The following is a 15405-nucleotide window of genomic DNA, read 5'->3' as shown; positions in this document are numbered from 1 at the left end:
TGCAGACAGGAACAAGGAGCTGCTGTGTCCCACAGCACACACAGCTCTCAGGACTGACAGCCAGGGAGGAATTCAAGGCAGGACACCGAGCCTGGGAATGCAGAAAGCACACTGGGAAAAGGAACCCAGAAGGAAAGCTCTTGGCTACTGAGGGCCTTCAAAATGCTCAGTGAGGGCTGTCTGGTCTGACTCAGCCTCCTCCACCTTCCTGAGAGATGAGCCAAGGAAAGAACATGTTTGTATCACACCGATGTGCTGCAGGGCACACCCACAGCCACGGGCTCAGGTTGGTCCATGTGCAAACCTCCCAAAGGCAGCCAAGCTAAGGCTTGTTTTGCCCCCTCCGATAACCCCCACCTCCCCATGCAGGCAGAGCTCAGCAGGGAATCTACAGCAAAACCCAGTGCTTGCTTCCTTTGGCTTCTAGAAGCCAGCTCGGCAACTGCACCTGAGAGAGAGCCCCTCTGGGCAGGAGATGCAGCGCGAGGGAAGAGCTGTAGCTGGGCACCAGCAGCAGTGTCCTACATTCTCCTTTGTTACAGGGGATTTCTAGCCTGCAGGGCTGCAGATGGGTTCTGAGAAGAGGAAGGAAAATACATTACTTCATAGCATTAGACGTCAACTCACAGAAGGCAAAATTCACCGCAAAGCAGCATAGAAATGCTCCTGGAGAGCAGCACATTGGCAGGAACAAAGAGCAGGAGTTGTGCTCCTCCAGCAGCACTGAGCTATGGCTGACACAGGGCTGTGCTGTCACACCGCAGCACAGCTGGAAGCAAAACAGCCGCTGCAGGAAAGCACGCAGCTCAGCCCAGAGGAGGCAATGGCAGGGATGGGCGCACGCAGCACAGAGCTGTGGGTGCAGGCAGCTGAGAACGTGACAAATGAGGAGCAGAAACAACGCGATGATGGGCGAGGAGAGAACAGCACAGATCAGAGATGGGGCGGGGAGAGGAAATTCTGTCCTTGGCTAAATATATATGTATGGTGCTGGCTGGGCTCCAGCCACAGCGACAGAGCCCTGCACTCTGCGCAGGGAGGCCTGCTCTCTGCACGGCTTTTCCAATGAGACGCCTCAGCTCTGCTGTGCTCAGGCTCTGCTCAGTGAGCAGCCACGAGCGTGTCGGGGAACAGATGCCTTCAGCCCATGAATCCCGCACAAAGGACTGGGGAAGCTCTGTGTACCCACAGCTCCACAAGGTGAGCACAGCCACGTTGGGACATTTATGCTTCTTCCATTGAAGCAAAACTATCTGCAGAATGCTCCCCAGAAGGAAAATTCAGCTCCTGTCTGCTTTCTACCATGACAGGACAGGAGGCTCCAGAAAAGCTGTTTGTTCATGGCAGGAGGACACTCCCCACTTCAATCACTGCGACGGAGGCAGGGGAACCGCAGATTCCACCCCTGCAGGCAGGGCTGGGTCCAGTTGTGGTCCTGCTGCCTCATCTCATGCTTCTGTCCCACTGTGCAGAACATCAGTTGTGGGCAGGTAAATCTCAAAGGGTTTGCGAGGTTCAGACTGCTGCTCCACCACCTGCACAGCAGCACTCACCCTCCTGCTCACCTTATACAACAGAAAATGCCTTGCTGATCCAACCTCTAATGATTAAACCTCGAACTTGCAAGCAAAACTCTAGGTACATGGTCACTGGGAGCATCAGAGCCCTGACATTCTGGCATGGCTTCATCATCTCATGCTGAGGAAAACGTGGGCCAGCAATGCAAAAGTCCCAACACATGAGTTTAATCTCCTGCACACAGTGCCATGCGCACAATCAGCACAGCAACCAATCTCCTTTCTTTTGCCAACCTCTCAAGTCAAACTTTGCTTTTCACTCAAGGACTGCAACTGTTTTGTATGTTTGTAAAGGTATTTGTGCTTCTGCATCCACCTGAATTGCTCCAAGCTTCCCAGGAGGCACCGTGTGACTGCCCAGACACCTCCACTTCCAGCTCTGAAACAGGACCGTGCTCCAGCAATTCCCACTTGTTTAAACTTCTGACTCCGTCTGGAGCATGTTCACAGCCTTTGTCACACCCAGCACCTCTGATCACTCAGGATCATCTGAAATAATTGGACAGAGGTGGAGGAGGAGCAGCCGCTTACAGGCAGAGCTCTCTGCTGCTGTACACGTTCCTGGCAGGGAGAAATCAGCCTGCAGAAGGTGGCTGCCACGGAGGCTGCCTGGGGTCACCACCAGCAGCAGCTCCTGCCCGGGGCCAGCTCTGTATCAGTGTTTGGATCAGGCTTGCAATTCTGCCACACACGGGGTCACAGGTACCAGCACCTTCCATTGCAAACACACTGAAGATACTAATGAAGGATAGGGGGACAAATTTGGCCCATTCAGACAGGAGGAGGAATGAGGCAGCACAGAAGGGCTGCAGCACTCCTGTGGCACTGCTGCTGCTTTTCTTTCCTTCTGCTTCCACCAAATCTCTCGCACGAATCAGGCTTACATAGATTCCCTCCCTCTCATCTGAAAGCCACAGCTGGGAAAAGCAGAGGCAGTGCTGGGCCCTGCCTGCCCCAGGGCAAACAGAACAGGAACACTTGGGAGAAAAACGGGTACATCTCGTCCCATGGCATAGGAATGGCTGGGCTGGGAGCCCTCTAGAGAGAGGGAACGGAAACTACTGGTGACATCCTCAGAAATGGAAGGGCGCTGCTTCTCCAGCTCTCAAGTCCTCCATCCAAATGCCAAAAGCATCAGCAGTTTTGAAAGCTTGCGATGCACATTTACATGAACAGCAAAAATTTCACGATCCTACAGAAGGTCCACTTCAGAGTTACAGGTAGTGGTCCCAATCCTGCTATCCTTACTCACCGAGTAGTCCCACTGAAATAGATACGACTACTCATGTGAGTAAGGGATGCAGGATCAGGCCTGTCTACCAGAAAGGCTGAATCCTGAGCCAGAGAGGACATCACAGCCTCCAAACATCAGCAGACACCCACCAGCAGGGCTGGTCTGAGGGCATGGCTGGGGAAGGCAGTGTGAGCACACTGAGCTGGGGCCCTGCAGAGCAAGTGGTGGGCAAAGCAAAGGGGCTCAGGCAGAGATGCTCCTGGTTCATCCACAGTACATCCACCTCATGAATGCCCCCATTCAGAGGTGTTTTAATCATGCTGACCTCCCAGAAGGCTCCCAAAATAACACTGGGAGAAAACAAACCAGCTGCCTTGGGACTCCCACCCTCCCTCTGCTGACCCGCATGGTCTCACCTGGCTCCCCAGACTCCCAGCACCGCCTGACCGGCCTGCACAAACCTCAGCCTGGCTCAGGCTGGGCCCTGCCGCAGGGTAACATCTTTCTTTGCAGATGGATAATTAGATTCCCTTTCCATTTCCTTTTCCTCCTGATGGTTTCTCTGCCTGGCAGTTCCCCCGCAGCCCTGCACAATCCAGCAGCATTAGTCAGAGGGAAATTCTGCTCCCTTTCTTCCCTGGTTGTTTCTCTTAGTTCAATATAAACAGCAGAGTGAACTGCACAACAGTTTGAGTATTTCATTGCAGAAGCATTTGTCCTTTTCAGCCTGGCAAACACGGCTTTCCTCCCACACCTGCACCCTGCTCCTTCTCCCTGAGTGACACAGGAAATGAGCATGATTAAAATAAATGTGATGGCGTTGGCAATTGGAAGCAATAAGCTAATCAACAGGAAGGCACAATCAGCGATGCTACGGCTGCAGCACAGCACGGTTTATGAGCAGCAGCACAAAATATTCTGTTGGGGCAGGGCTGGGAGAAGCACATCTGTGTGTCCGCAGGGGATGAGGTGCTCTCAGAGAACCATCAAAGCACGTTTCTCCTGCAGGAAACAAAACCCCAGGAAGAGAGAAAACAACCATGAAATCTGGGTAACCCAACACAGGGCTCTCTTCCAGAGCTCCCTGATGAAGCACACATATGTAACACACAGAGGCCCTCAGATCCAGAGAACTGCCTGTGTCTTCCCATGATGCAGGTGCACCTTCACCTCCTTCCCATGAGGATGCCCCTATGGACTATGTACCAAGATGACAGATGCCAGCAGGTCCTGATGGCCACGTGGTACCGAAGTGACCCTGCCTGAGGCTGCTCCAGGAAGCAGCACAGCTCTCCCGGCGTGGAGCAGGGCTCAGCCCTCACACTGCTCCGAGCAAAACTGCAGCAGTGAGGTTCCTACCAAGCACTAAGATGACGCCATCTGTTTCCACTTACGTGCTGGCTCACAGGAGCAGCTGCAAAGGGCTCCACAGAGACATTGCTCTCCTGAGTGGACAGGGACTGAACTCTGTTTCCCAGAGTAACGTAGTGCTTCCCCTCTGTGCACAGCTGGAAGGCACAGCAGCCCCCACAGCTTGGTTTTGCTTAGGCTCTGACGCACACATCTACAGCCCTGCAGAAACAGAACTGCTCCCAGCAGCCACACAACTGCACTGAATTAGCCCCTGCTCTGCATGGCACCACAGCAGAGGAGGCACTGACTGAGCCATACCCACATCTCTTGGTCCATCCTCTACAAAAAGAATCTGCTGATGATGAACCAAGATCCCCAAATTAGCAGCTACCAAAGCCTCTTTCTTTCAGTATCAGGGTCCCACAGAGTTCATACTGGGCAAATCAGTCTTTATCTAGACTCCTTTTTCATGTATTCATTTCTCCGTAGACTTGGTGCAAATAGGCATCCACCCCAAAAAGGGGCAACACAGCAGCATGCAGCAAAGGAATGTTCAGGCTGCTCCTGTAAACAGCATCAGTAGAAGGGAAGGGATCAAAATGGGGCACTGTGTGGGAGGGCGAAGAGCAGTATTGGCACTGCCTGGCCCTCAGACTGCAGGACTGCCTCACCCTTGCCACCTGATTCAGGAGGGAAAGATCTCTTGCTCAATTTAATGCTTTGAAATAGATTGCTTAATTCTTGGCAAAAATTGGGTTCTGCAACTACCCTTTTCCTGTGGTTGCTGCTTCCTCTCTGGGCACACACAGTGTTCTCCAGAGCCAGAAGAGACCTCGTGCTCCTCCCAGCCTGCCCTCCCAAGCCCTACAGCTGCCTTTCCTCTGGATGGAAACCATGGCAGAGCACGTGCCAAGCTCTCCTTTCTCTCCCACCAAAGTCCTCGTTGTCTTGCTTAGTGGCAACCAACCTGTTCCTGGAGAACAGTGCTCTTTGGCCAGAAGGGACAATATACCTCAACATGGCATAACCACCACATGGCAGCAGGAGCACCCTGGGATACTGCAGCAGTAGCCACAAGTTGGATCAAACTGACTATCCTTTATTAGTGTGACTAGTGCAGCAGCCCAAGCAATGGAGTTTCCCTCCCTTCTCCAACCTATCATCTGCTTTAAGCAAACCCACTCAGCCTGCTCTGCCAAACTGCAAGAACAGCTCCCTTCAAGTCCCAGGTAGAGCATCGTTGTCACCTCGGTGTGCTCCAGCCCCGTCCCAGTGCTGCTGGTGCCGCTCCTGGACACGGCGCGTTGCAGGGAGCGCACACATCGCACACAGCCTCACATCGCAGCCCCGGGACACACCGTCAGCCCGGCAGTGAGCGCACACTGGGGGTACACGAGTCCCTCCGGCAGCCACGGGCAGCTCCGTGCCCATAGCGAACGGGGCGCTGGAGCCCCCGGCACCGGGAGCTGCTGGGCACTGAGCCGGGGGGCGGCTGGGCACGGAGCGCCGCGTTAGTGCGGAGCTGACAAACCTCCCGCAGGCGGCAGGGCCCGCTACAAAGGCTCCTTTGTTCCCGACACACGAGCCCATTTCATGCTGCCGCCTGGACACATTAGCGTTATTGTACCCTCGGACACCGGCGAGTGGCACAGCTCGGCGCTCAATGGCTCCTTTGGGAGCGCACGCAGGAGCCGCACATGGCCGCGCACTGATGGCCGCGCACTGATGGCCGCGCACTGATGGCCGCGCACTGATGGCCGCGCACTGATGGCCGCGCACTGATGGCCGCGCACTGATGGCCGCGCGCTGCCGAGGGCCGGAGCCGCACCGAGCAGCGAGCGCTGCACTGCGGGTCATCATCCATCGTCTGCGGGTCCTGTCGGCGCTCCGACGGCACAGGGCTCTTCGCACAGAGGTGGCAAAGCTGCTCCGTCATGCAGCCAGCCACACTGCCCCACCTCTGCACTGCAGCGCTGTGAGCAGAGCCAGGGATGCTGAGCAGAGGGGAGAGAAAGGCGACGTTTTAACACAAAGCCTTCCTTGCTGACGTACTTACAGACTATTACATCACATACAGGTGGGAAGCAACGAGAACATCAGAGCTGCTGCTAAGCTCCTCCCATGAAAGCGTGGGGCTACACCCACAAACAACACGAATGGTCCAGAAAGGAGGCCTGGGATCGGACGTACCCACAGAACAGGCACTGGAAGAGCAGAGCTCCTGGAAACGTCACCTTTGAAGTAATTAAAATGGATTTCTGGAAACCGGACCAAAGAAGATATCAGACACGACAAAGTCATTTGACTGTGAACGCTGTGGCTGTCAGACACACACAGCGCAGCAATACTCAATGCTAGGATTGACTCAGAAGCAACAAGGTGGAAAATCTGCATTTGCAAAACTGTGCTTTCCTGAGAGGCAACCCAAGAGAAACGAAGCAGCTTCACAGGCAGAGACATGGGCGACCCCTGCGGCCTCCTGCCCCCGGGCTGCACTCAGTGAGCAAAGCCTGCAGCATCTCGAGATGAGAACGGGGAACAAAATGTGTAAGTGAGCCCTGCTGACAGCCAGCACTGCTGAGGGACGGGGGGCTCTGGTGCTGAGTGCGCATCCCACCAATGGGGTATTCACTGCGCACAGTCACATCGGTGGGGTCAGGATTAAGTCATGGCCCAGGCTTAGGAAATTCTGACAGGACTCTTCACTGACGCTACTTTGCCCTGTGTGAGGAAATCAATTTCTTTTTTCATCTATAAACCACTCCTTTAGGAAGTGATACCTGTTTTCTCCACCATAGGAAAGGCATGCTGGCCCAATAGTGCGGCATGGCAGCCAAAAGGTGCGTGCCTCAGGATTTTGGAAGATAATAAGGAAAGAAAAACAGGTAATTTCTCATTAAGAGAAGCCGTAGGCCCCCGAGAATCAGGCTCTGGGTGCCTGATACACACAGGTCCCCACAAATCATCTCAGCCCTTGGGTGTACATGAGGAAGGGTGTCTGATGAGGCAGGAGCGGGGCCTCACCCAGGTGTTACCCAGACACACACTGCTGGTAATGTCACAGCAGGACCGGAGCCCTCTGAAATGCCCAGCAGTGAGATGTGACACCTCAGTACCAAACACCCACAAGGAGGATGCAGGGCAGGAACAGCGTATGTGAATGAACATCTACACACTTTGCAGAGAAAAATAAGATGGTTCACGAAGCTTTCACACATACAAAGTCTCATGATATCCCTCGTTAGCAATCCCACACACACCCTGCACTGCTGCTACATGAAGGACAACTCCAGTAACACCATCACTTGTTTACCAAGAGAACAATTCCACTATTGACCAACACCTGCCCATGACACTGTGACCACAGGAGGAGCAGGGAGATGTTCAAATAACACTGGCCATTCAAAGCAGGCAGTGGGACGCCTGGCACTGGCCGGAGCCTCTGAGCAGCTGCTGTGGAGTGGCCCTACCAGCTCAAACAGAAAAGCTTTCACTGACATTAATGAGGGCTGCTGAAAATAACGCCACCACACAGCTATGAGATGGCACACAGCCTTACTGCATGAGGACCAGCAGGCCAAATAGAGCAGGCACTGAGGAGGAGGAACCCAAGCTCCATCCAGTTGGTCTGGCGTTTGTTTAAACTCCCATGAAGTCAAATAGCATGAGCTGATGTGGAGGGGTGGGCCAGGCAACACTTACCTGAGTGGCAAGAGGACACACTCCTGCTCCCCAAAAACATCTTGCCCACAGGAATAATGCTTCAGAGGATCCCAAACAGATCAGTGTGACAGTACTGAGGTGTACGTACAAAACATACCTCCAGCTTTCACACCTCCACAGGCCTGAGCTGAGCTTCTGAAGTATCAGCCCCAGGGTTTCTGACAGCCTGGAGCAGACACAGAGCATTCAGCTGCTCCATGGACCTGGAGTCCTTCCCAAGCATGTGCCAGGATTAACTGCCCAGAAGAAGCACCAAGTCCTGCTAAATAACTGTCTGTTCTAATTCCTGCTTCCCTCATAAATACACACTTTGCCAAGGGTTCCTTTCAAGAGAAGGAGAGTTCTTGAAAGTAAGCAGACAAACAGCAAAGTATTTTAAACTCAGTATTTTAAACTCAGGCATGAGCAGCTTCCCTTCTGCATGCTGCAGCTAAGGGAGCCAGAGCTAAGGGAGCATGGCACAGCAGCCATCAATGCAGGGATGCACATACAGCCTCTGGGAGAGAAGAGATGCCCTCAGACAGCATCCCCCCCCCCCCCTCTACTGCTGTGTGCACACACTTGCTTATCTCAGTATTGTGCCATCACAGCAGCAGGACTTTGCTACAAACCATTCCCCAGGAATCAGGGCAAATACCAGCAACCTGAGGCTGTGATGCTCCTTCCATTGCTATCTGACCAGCTCCTCTGAGCAGCTCAGAGACTCTACTGCATCCCCAAGAGCCAGGAGATATGACAAATTGCTGAAAGCGAAGCCATTTGTCTGGGAATTGATCTTAAAAATAATGGCAATGCAAACTAAAGCAACAAAAAGCCTGCTCTGCTCCATGTGTGCCTCCAGTGGCGCAGTGGTTAAAGACGCCACTTTGCAACACCAGAGGCCCGGGTTCGAATCTCCTGTGGTGCAAGTGGTAGATGTGCCGCTCTGCTACACAGGGGGCTCAGATCCCGGGGGTTGGACTCGATGATCTCTCAGGTCCCTTCCAACCCGCACAAAACTATGAAACTATGAAACTATGTGCTCACACAGCTCAGGGGTCTGCAAGGCAAAGCGGAACAGCCACAGGAGCACAGATCACAGCTGTATCCGTGGGATGTATCACAGCCTCACAGAAAGCAGAAGGAAGATGTCAAGCCCTTGAAGCCTCTTTTCCCACAAGCCGAGTGGATCTTTTCTTCCTCTCCTTCATTTCTGCACTGAGAATGTCCAGAGGTCAGCAGGCTGAGCTGGCTCCCCGTGGCCCGGCTCCAGCAGCCAGCACTCACACTTCTGTGATTTATTTGCCCAGACTGCATTCCCAGCTCCTGGGCCAGAAGTCATTCCAGGGGAACGGCACCAACTGCCCCGGGTGGGTCAGGCAGAGGCAGAACATCCCAGTGCCCTGCACACACCCTGGACACTCTTGATAACGAGCTTCAAAACAAACAGGGCACTCCCAAAGTTCCCAGGAAGAGCAAAGATCCGAGCCAAGCAAAGCTGGCAAGTAAAGGAGCTCAGCTCTCCAGCTCTGAACAGACGCACGGTACAGCACTGCGGACAGGAATGGGCCAGCCACCAACAGTTAAACTCGGGGTGAGAGCTCCAGCACTGGCACAGGATCTTCTGCTGCCAGCTGATGCAGCTGTGCAGAGCAGCAACCCACAGAGTGTGAGAACAGCCACAGTTAAACCCTAATCAGGGCTTCCCACCTCTGACTGACTTCCAGCTCACACCTCGCAGACCCCACAGTGAGTGTGAAGCACAGTGTGAGATCCCCAGCACACCATGTGCTGCCATGGCACAGCACCCGAGGGCTGCCCAGCTGCATCCAGCAGTGCCTGCCATCCCGAGCATCCCTGAACTACAGCTACATCTTTTCTTCCAGAAATGAGCTCCAGATTTCTCTTTACAAAAAAAAGCAAACCAAAACCAAAAACATTTTTTTTGGACTCCAGGAGTAGACAGTTGTACTAAAGCTAAACAATTCACCTCCCCCTCTTGGCATTACAGCCTTGCAGATGCTCGTACAGGGTTTCACTTCCTCTCCAGCTCCTCTTGGCCAACACTGAGCCAAGCTTTGCTGCAGCCCTGGGCATGGGGCATTCGGGGGTTGGAACTACATGATCCTTGAGGTCCCTTCCAACCCGGGTCATTCTGTGATTCTGTGATGCTCTGCTCCACAGACAGGGGCTGGGAGCCACAGCCCAGGGAAGCCCTGCAGCCTGGAGCCAAGTGTTTGCAAATTGCTACATTTTAATTAACACGCTGGAAATGCACTTACACAAGAGAGGGGAATCAAGAGTGCTAACCCAGTCAGCCCCTCGAGATAGGGAGGATTCTTCACTTGAGTTGGGAGCCACAGATCACCTCTGCTTTCCACAGTCCAGCCACTCTGGGCAGCACTGCAGACACAAATCCTTCCTCCCAGCACTCAGCACCACCTACCACTGCTCGTTTTAAACAGAATTTATGGGATAACAAGGCAGGGATGAACAGCAGCACACATGCTGACGACAAGCACATGTCCTGGGATCTGATCCCAGCTCTTCTGATGCGCCACACACAAATCCAGCTTCTGAGCATTGCTGTGGGAACACGATGACTGCAAACTTCTTCACAGCTCCAGGAAGGATTGTATGGGACAAAAGGAATGCAGAGCAGCAGACAAATATTCCTCCTGGGCTTCCAGGCTGACCGCACTGCAGACACACACACGGACAGGCAAAACCCAGCCCATATGGAGTTATTCCAAATGCTATAAGACAACTCACATAAGCTTCAGAAAACTCCGAAGTCATCCAGTGTATCTGTCAGAGATGCCATCCTTTCATTCTTGAGAACTGGAGGATTATTCTGTGAGATTTCACTGCCCAAGGAAATCTCTGTCTGGGGCAGGAAGGGTCAAAGACCACTGCTGGTCACCAAGGAGCAGTGAAGGTAAGCAAGGAAGGCTGCCTTCACTTCATGCACCTCTATCCAGAAAGAAATGTAGCCCAGGAATCACTTGAACTGGAAGAAAAACGAGAGAAACCCTCTTGGCTGAGTCAAGAGCTGTCCCAGCATGAAGGGCTTGAAGCATCAGAGACAGGGCAGAGCTCTCCAGGCCTGGACTCAGCACACACGGGCTGTCTGGTAGCAGTGCAGTTACAGCAGCCACTGACCCAAAGCTGCTGGGAGAGCCCCTCGGGTTGAACATTTATAACTCATTTAGTAAAGCTCCAAAGACCACAGCAGGGCCCCAACTGTGTGCAGCACAGCGAGCAGCCAGCTGGATGAACACAGTCCCCAGCACACCCACCATACGGGGTATTTAATGACCAGCAACTCAGATCCAAACTGAGGGTGCTCCAGAAGACCCTGAACATAAAACTTGTCTCTGCTCAAAGGGTGTGACAGGACTGTCATGACACATTGCTTCAATTTCCTGCTACAACAGCCAAGCAGAGAACAGTATCCGTGTGCAACTAGTATCAATTCTGAGAGCATTAGGAGCTTGTAAGAGACTCCTGGACTCTGGAGGCTACAAGTATCCAGGGAATGGGTTTCTCCTCATGTAGATGGCAACAACGCTTTCTGCAGTTACCAGCTGTCTTGTGCAACATCCCAGCACGCTGCAACCCAGCAGCTGAGCAACAGCATCACGAGTGACTCTTGAGGTTAGAGGACGGTTGGTCCCTCTGTGCTGACATCAGGGCACAGCACCTGCCACGCTTCCATTGGATAATGAGCCCAAAAGGGCTCTGCTCAGTTCACACAGGAACAGCCCAATTTCAGACTTGCATCCAAGCAGCTCATGGAAATTCAAGGGATAAAAATCCCGCGCAGGGACACCTCCTTTCCATCAGCTGCACACTGAGTGGGCTGAACCTCTCCACGTTCTGACAGCCATTTGACCCATTTGGAGCATGACTAATGGCAGAGCAGGAGGCAGGCTGTGCCCAGCTCCCAGCAGTGCCGTGTCATGAGCTGACCTGCTTTTATGGCTCTTTACAAGAAGCCAAGCAGGAAAAAAAAGTATTTAAAAGAAGCCAAAGCGCCCAGGATGGAGCTCACCTCCCAACCCCCCTGTGAGACACAGGGCCACCTGCAGGGCTGTGCAGACAGGGGCACGGCAGGACGTCATGCAGGGCTGAACCCCAGGACCTGCTGCAGTCCCACCCAGCTCCAGACACACTGTGCTGAGCACAGAGCCCCTGCCCAGGCTGGAGGGCAAGGAACCAACACCACCCATTGAATATGGAACCAACACCGCCCATTGAATATGGAACCAACACCACCATTGAATATGGAAGCGCAACCGGCCCATGTGAATATGGAACCAACACCACCTCATTGAATATGGAACCAACACCGCCACTTGAATGTGGAACCAACACCAACCCATTGAAATATGGAACCACAACACCCTTGAATAGGAAGCCAACCACCGCCATTGAATGTGGAACCAATCAACAACCCACCATTGAATATGGAACCAACACCACCCATTGAATATGGAACCAACACCACCCATTGAATATGGAACCAACACCGCCCATTGAATATGGAACCAACACTGCCTGTTGAATTTGGAACCAGCGTTGCCTGCTGAATCTGGCTTTAAAAAAATAAATAAAAAATGAATAAGACAGTCAAGGCTTTATACAGAGAAGTAAAAGCTTCCACCCCAACGCTATGTCTGGCCAAGATACACTGGGACAACAGAAAAACAAGCTTAGATGTGCTGTGCTGCTTTAAGTGCTTCCAGTATCCACCTCTTAGAGCCTGAGACTAACGCATGGCTCCCCTTCTGGCAGGCACAACTCAGGAGCCAGGATGTCAGACTGGGGCTGGAAAACACATCGGTTGGAAGAGACTTCAACACAGAGAGTCAGAGCGAAGCAGCCTCACCCAGTGCAATCCACAGCTGTGCTGAACTGTCCCCTCACCAGCTGCAAACAGAAGACCTTGCTATCTGCTAGCAACAACACCCTCACCACAGCACACTCCATCTCAACGGCTACAGATTGTGTCAGACGCGCACAGATCCCTATTGCCCCTCCCAGTGACACAAAGAGTCACAGCTATAAAATCACACCATTAACCCTGAGAAAAAGTGCACACTGCCGTCCAGGTTCCGTGCAGTTCTGTACAAACACAGGCACAAGGAAGCAGAACCTTCCCCAGGCCACGAGACCATAAGAGCAGTTCTTTTAAGGGAAATGGATGGAAGATAAAAATGCTGCAGACATCGAACATGGGTGGGAGTCCTCCATGCTGCTCCTGCACAGACTTGGTCACAATTCCACACGGAGCAGGAAGCGCCCAGTGCTGTACATCAGAACCCATCACCCACATAGTACTTCTCATCTACTTCACAAAACTCAGCTATCAATATTCACCACATACACACCTACACAGAATCCAAGGGTGGCATTAAGGTCATCCTTCCTGAGCTCAGGACATGGGAATCGCTGCTCCTCATCTCTTTGTCACGACCCCCTGCCCTCACTGGAGCACTGCTGGACGCATCACAGCACCCAGGAGCACCTCGTACCTCTGCAGCAAGCAGAGCACGGCCTGCACAGCAGCTCCAGCAGTTCTTGTGAGCCCCTCGGGGTTCTTCTCACCATAAAAGGACAAGGCTGTGGCTCAGAACAGGCTCAGGGGGAAGTAGGGGATTTCCACCTGCCCAGGCTATCTGACAAGGCAGGACTGGGTTCAAGGTTGGCCTGAAACTGATGCTCTATTTTGGCATAGATGCCATTTTAGATGGGAGACATCTTTGCTTTTGTAATATCTCCTGAACCACAAACAATGGAAACCTCTGAGTTTTGTTGCTGTTTTTCCCCAATAATAAAAGCCATCGATTTTGAATACATAAAACCCCAGATCTCAACAACAGAAAAAATGCAACAAACTCAGGAGTTCTTACACTGACACCATTTTTTCAGCCATACAACAGTTTGTGCAGCATCTTCCTCAAACACAGGACCCCCGTCTGCATGTTGAACTGAGAAGCAGAGAGCTTCAAAACACGCTCCAGCAGAAAAAGGAGCAAGCTGAACTCAAGAGGCACAGCTCTGTAATTCCAAACCCACTAAAAGAACTGGATCCACCAGATCGCCTCTGCTCACACACCCAAACAACTCTGCAACTCGATGGGGTGGAGAGATCAACTTGGGAAGGTGCTCCATCCTGCTGACCTAACGAGGAACAAAGACTTCAAACAACAGTAGAGACACGGGCCTGAGCAAGCAGGAGCCAGTTCCAGCGCTGTGACAAGTCACACCCCAAACAAACACACACCAACAACATGAAACAGGAGGCGTGTTCTGCAGGAGTGAGCCAGGAGACTCCAGTCCGACAACGTACTTAGAGGGTTTCACCTGTTCTCTCACAGCAACAATTGGGCTTTGGCGGTGCCCATCAGCAACAAACTGCTCCATTTCCGTATGTCCATTTCCATCAGGCCATTCCCTGTCCTTCAGTACCCGCTGTCAGTGGCTGCTCACCTGTCTCCCGTGCCCCACCAGGTGAGGAGCTCGGCCTTACCAAGCAACTTGCTGGACATCTTGGGAACAGAAACTGGTTTTCCTGGTCCAGGGTCCTAAACCACAGCCCTTCCCCTTGGAAAGGCGGATGGAGACCAGGACTGAAACCCCACTGAGCTGAGCTGGGTGTCAAACCAGAGCTGACGTCAGAAACAAAGCATGGGAAAATTGGGGATCAGGGAGATGGAGAATCTGCTGCTGCTTTCCCTTCATAAAACCACATTTGGGAGTCAGACCCAGAAATCAGAGCCCCGGCCCCAGCCAACACGTCAGGCACAGCCACGGAGGGAAGATGCACAATGATCCTCCAACAGCACACTGCTCCTTTATTTGCACTCAGCAAGTCATTAACGTTATCAAGATGTCACCGAAAGCTTTGTTACTTACACGCAATTCATTGTTCTGCCCTTGCTTAGCTCTTATATATTTTTTTTATTTTTTATTGCTTCTGGCAAGAATTGCAGCTTCAGTAACCCTTGTAAATGGGTACCTGCTGCCAGCTGCGTGTGGGCTGGCACCAGGCAGCACAGAAAGCAAAGCCCTGCTCTCGAACAACAAGGATCTCGTTTGTGCTGCTGTCCATTCGTTCACGTTTCAGCGCGTTGCTTTGTGTTCACAGCTTGGTTTCCCTCCACCATCCGCAAGGAACGGGCCGGCACAGACACAGCCCGGCTGCCTTTGCTTTGTACAAGAGCTGCTCCGTGCTCAGCACCTCAGTGCGGGCACATGCACGGCAGCACAACGGAGCAGCACACACACCGGAGCAGCACACCGGAGCACATTGGGGCAGGGCTGTCAGCACGTGTGACAAAGGCCTGCAGGAATTCTGACACCTGGAACAAAGTGCTCCATCTTCCTCGCTTCTCACCCCGGGGAGCAGCAGAGAGGAGCTGCACGCGCCTCCTGCTTTGCTCTTTGTTTAGGAGCGAACAAGCTAAAGAGCCGCACGGGGTTTCGGATCACAGAGCTCCTTTTTGGCTCACAGCTTACACTGACTTCTTTCCC

Source organism: Coturnix japonica, chromosome 15, assembly GCF_001577835.2.
Source record: "Coturnix japonica isolate 7356 chromosome 15, Coturnix japonica 2.1, whole genome shotgun sequence".
Taxonomy (NCBI): domain Eukaryota; kingdom Metazoa; phylum Chordata; class Aves; order Galliformes; family Phasianidae; genus Coturnix; species Coturnix japonica.
This window is presented reverse-complemented; position numbering follows the sequence as displayed.